Here is a 5,163-nt window from a genome sequence, read left to right on the forward strand (position 1 = left end):
GAGGCCAACAAAATCACCATTGTTGTCTTCGCTTTGTTAGCTCTAATGAAAGCTCCATGAAATCTAATGTCATTGTTTCTACTTTCTCTAACAAAATTTATTATTTTCTCTTGCTTAAAACATAAATGAGTATTGAGTCAGTGGAATGATATTTTGAAAGATAAAATAATAAATTTTGTTGGAGAAAGTAAAGAAAATAGTGTTAGATTTTATGGAATTCTTTTTTTGGAGCTAACAAAAAAGATAACAAATGGTGAATTTTGTCAGCCACGTATGGTCCATAGTTGAATTTAACACTTTCTTTTTTGTTAAATCAATTAGGCTTAGGATAAAAGACAAAATGAACATTTTTTGTTATACATTAAGGAACACTATAATCTAGTGAAATATATCAAACTAAAATAAACACCTTTAGCATACATTAAGAACTATTTCAATTAAGTAAAATATATTAAAGATCAAAATAAAACATTATTCAATTAATAGGGGTGTGCAAAAATCGAATTGACCAATAAATCGAATCGATATAATGTTATTGGGTTATTGGATTATTGGGTTTTTAATGGGTTTATAGAAAAAAGTTATTGGGTTATTGGTTCGGTTTCAATTTTTCCTATTGAGTTATTGGATAAACCGATAACTCAATAAGACGATAGTTATTTACTACTTTACCCTTCCTAAATATTAAATATTAATAATTTAATACATAACTAGATACTATAACTATAAGTCTATATCAGATTTTCAGTATCCTACTTACCGCGTTAGTCTTTACTTTTTACTCTAAACCTAGAGAGTAAAATTAGGGTTAGCAACGATCCAAAGGCAGCGACAACGTTTGCAACAACGACGATAGTAAGGGCTAGGCGACGGTGAGAATTTTCTACCCTTTTCAAATTTCTCTTCTTCTCTAATATCTATCCTTGTATAATTTCTAGGGGTGTGCAAAAATTGAACCGACCAATAAATCAAACCGATAAAATGTTATTGGGTTATTGAATTTTTAATGGGTTTATAAAAAAAATTTATTGCGTTATTGGTTCGGTTACGATTTTCTCTATTGGATTATTGGGTAAACTAATAACCCAATAAGACAATAGTTATTAAATATTATTAATTTAATACATAACTATATGTCTATATCATATTTTCAGTATCTACTTACCGCATTAGTCATTACTTTTTACTCTAAACCTAGAGAGTAAAATTAGGATTAACAACGAGCCAACGGAGGCGGCAACAACCAACAAGTTTCCAAGGAGGGTTCACAACAACAACGATAGAAAGGGCTAGGCGACAGTGAAGATTTTTTACCCTCTTCTAATTTCTTTTCTTCTCTAATATCTATCCTTGTATAATTTCTCCTCTTTTGTAATCTCTATGTTTTTCTTATATCTCCCCTTCTACATACTCAGTTCCTCAAAAAAAAAGATTTCACTCTTAAATAATGTACCCAATCAGAATCAAACACCCTAATTTAGGTTAAATCTGGTAAGCATATGATTATTTTTCTTAAGAAATTACTTTTCCTTTTCAGCAATGTTGAAGACTTCCATTAAGAAATCTCTTTAGTTTCTCTTTAGTTTACCTTAAAATTATTTCATGATTGTTGCCTGATTATTGTCTAAATCATATTTTACAGAGTCATACATATGGTTGAAAATATTTCAACTAATGAGGTGGTGGTCCTGGGTGATGAAGTATTAATTCAAATGTTATGTGTCAAACACAATTTGTTCAGCCAAAGGGTACAAAAGAAAGAAAGAAAAGGTCTCGAGCATGGAATCATTTTGGATCATTTGTTGATGAAGAAGGGATTAAGAAATCAAAGTGTAAGCATTTCGATCAAGATTATTTTGCAGATTCAGTTAAAAATGGTATGAAGGCAATGCTTACTCATATGTTAACATGTACAAAGATGCCTAAAAGTGTTGATACAAGTCAAACTCAAATAGGCTTTCAATCTGTTCAATGAGGGAATACAAATGATGTGGTTGTTGTTTCTTGGAAATTTGAGCAAGAACAATGTAGGAGAGCTTTATGCCGCATGGTAATTGTGGATGAACTACATTTAAAGTTTGTCGAGAAGGAAGGTTTTAGAAACTTTATGAAAGTAGCGCAACCTCATTTTAAGATTCCTTCTCTTACCACTGTGACACGTGATTGTTTTAAACTTTTTTATGAAGAGAAGAAAAAGTTGAAGGGATCTTTCGGAAAAGCACGACAAAGAGTATGTCTGACAACTGATGCTTGGACCTCTTTGCAGCGGATTAATTATATGTGTATCACTGCACATTGGATCGATAATGAATGGATTATGCATAAGAGGATAATCAACTTCTGTCCAATTTCTAGCCATAGAGGAGAAGATATGGCTAATGAGATTATTAAGTGTTTGTGTGATTGGGGCTTAGATAAAATATTTACCATCACAGTCGATAATGCTAGTTCAAATGACGTGACTGTGAAAGAGTTGTCTAAGATATTCACTAAACGGGAGATCAATTTCATGAATGGAGAACACTTTCATGTGAGGTGTATGGCGCATATTCTAATTCTTATTGTTCAAGATGGTTTTAAGGTGCCTGTTGTGTCTATTGAATGGGTTAGAAAAGCAGTTAAATACATAAGGTTGTCTCCTGCGAGGTGTAAGAGGTTCCAAGAATATTGTGAAGATGTTGATATTAATTGTAAAAAATCTATATGTTTGAATGTTTCTACGAGATGGAACTCCACATACTTGATGTTGAATAGGGCTATTGAGTTTGAAAATGCATTTTTCCAATTATGTTGCTCGTGATATTGGCTTGTTACATTACTTTCAGTTTGTTGAGGATGAAGATGGAAGCGTTGTTGGTGCCCTTTTGAGTGTTGACTGGGATAATGTAAGAAAAATTACTAATTTTCTTTAAATTTTGTATGATCTTACCAGAGAAGTATCTGGATCACACTATGTTACAACAAACTTACATTTTCTTAAAATTTGTGAGATTTCTTGTTATTTGAAACAATTGATATCGTGTGAAGATGATAGTGTTTGATCTTTTGGGTAACATTGCTTCGAATATGAGAGAAAAAATTGATAAGTATTGGGGTACTCCAAAGAAGATGAACATGATGATTCTTATTTCTTGTGTTTTGAATTTTCGTCACAAGTTTGTTTCAGTTGGCTTTGCACTTCAAATGATATTTGGGAAAAAGGGTCCAATTTTAGAGAAAGGGGGTAGAGACTACATGGATTTGTTGTTTGGTGAATATGTAAAGTCCCCTTTTAAAGATAAAGGTAGTGAACACTCTTCATTTGAAATTCTAGTTCACTACTTTCAAGTTCAGGTAGTACTGTCCAATCGATAGGATCTTTAGGGACATTCATGGGTAATCTAATGAAACATAAAGCTGAAAATACAACAACTATCAAAATAGAATTGTAAAAATATCTTGCTGAAGAAAATGAAGTTGAAAGCAAGAACTTCAACATCTTGTCTTAGTGGAAAATACTCACCTAGATTTCACGTTCTTGCTGCGATGGCTCGGAATGTGTTAGCTATTCCTATTTCAAGTGTGGCATCCGAGTGTGCGTTTAGTACTGATGGACGTATCTTGGATTCGTTTAGAAGTTCATTAAATCCTAATTGGTGCAAACTCTAGTGTTCCTTAAAGATTGGATTCGAAGTGAATCACGACCTATAAGTGTTGAGGAAGATATAGACGTCCTCGAACAGGTTGAACAAGGTAAGGATATTTTAATTGTAATAGTTTTAATTGTTATTATAAATAGTCATTAACATTTTTTTGGTTGATTAACATAAATTCTCTATAGATTTGGCTAATACTAGCATTCTGGATGATTAGTGTGGAGTTGAAATTCTTCTTTTTTTACCCATGAATCTGGACATTTGGTAAGTCATTCTAGCTACAGTTGCTCTAAGTCATGTATTTGCTTGGTTTTCAATGTATAAGCCTTTTGTCAAGAAAGTAAATTAGGATGTGAGGTCAAATATTGCATATTTTTAAGCTTAACTTGCTCAACACTCAATACATATTTACTAATTAGAAGTGTTTAGAGTCAATTAAGGGACATGATGATACTATAAATGGATTAGTTGCTAATAAAAATGGAATTGTTAATTTAGTGTTTATGCCTAATAGTCTACATGACTATAAAATTGGGTTTAATTTGATTGTGAAATGATTTTGGAGAATTATTTTTTAAGAGGATTCTTTGTGGCATCTAGTGATGATACTATATTAGTTTGTTTACTTCCTGCTAATTAAATCGTCATTTGACCGTATTCATTCGAGGGGGGGTATTATGTATTTATGGTGCCTATTTCATTAAATATGTTCATCATTAAAGTGAGTTCAATGTAGATTTCAAAAGCATTTTGTCATTAAATGTAAAAATGCTACAGTAATATCGATTAAACTAGTGGTTGTCTTTTTCTTTTTCAGGCTTTGTGATTGTCTTGGCTAGGAACTTGGTGAGAATTTTGTTGATTATCTAGTGGATCAAGCAACTGTTCAAGATTGTCTTGTTGAACTATTTGATTTTAGTTTTAGTTTTAGTTTTAGTTCATAATTGTAGGCTGTAGCTTTTGCAAGTTTGTGAATGATAGTAATTTGATTAACATCCGAAGTTTCATATTATGTTTTGGCGGTAACATGCCTTCGTACTATTTTATATTATTTTATGGACATTTTCTTATTCGGTAAATCAAAAACCGATAAATTGAAAGCTGATAAAAAAATTCTTATTGATTTGTTATTGGGTTAGCATATTTAAAAACCAAAAACCGATAAACCGAATTGATAATACGTAAAACCAAACCGAATCGACCGATGAACACCCCTGATAATTTCTCCTCTTCTGTAATCTCTATGCTTTTCTTATTTCTCCTCGTCTCCATACTCAATTCCTCAAAAAATATTGATTTCGCTCTTAAATAATGTACCCGATCAGAATCAAACACCCTAATTTAGGTTAAATCTGGTAAGCATATGATTATTTTTCTTAAGAAATTCTTTTTCCTTTTCAGCAATGTTGAAGACTTCCTTTAAGAAATTTCTTTAGTTTCTCTTTAGTTTGCCTTAAAATTATTTACTTCATGATTAATGTCTAAATCATATTTTACAGAGACATACATATGGCTGAAAATATTTCAA

The sequence above is a fragment of the Solanum tuberosum genome, unplaced genomic scaffold (assembly GCF_000226075.1).
Source record: "Solanum tuberosum cultivar DM 1-3 516 R44 unplaced genomic scaffold, SolTub_3.0 scf00605, whole genome shotgun sequence".
NCBI lineage: Eukaryota > Viridiplantae > Streptophyta > Magnoliopsida > Solanales > Solanaceae > Solanum > Solanum tuberosum.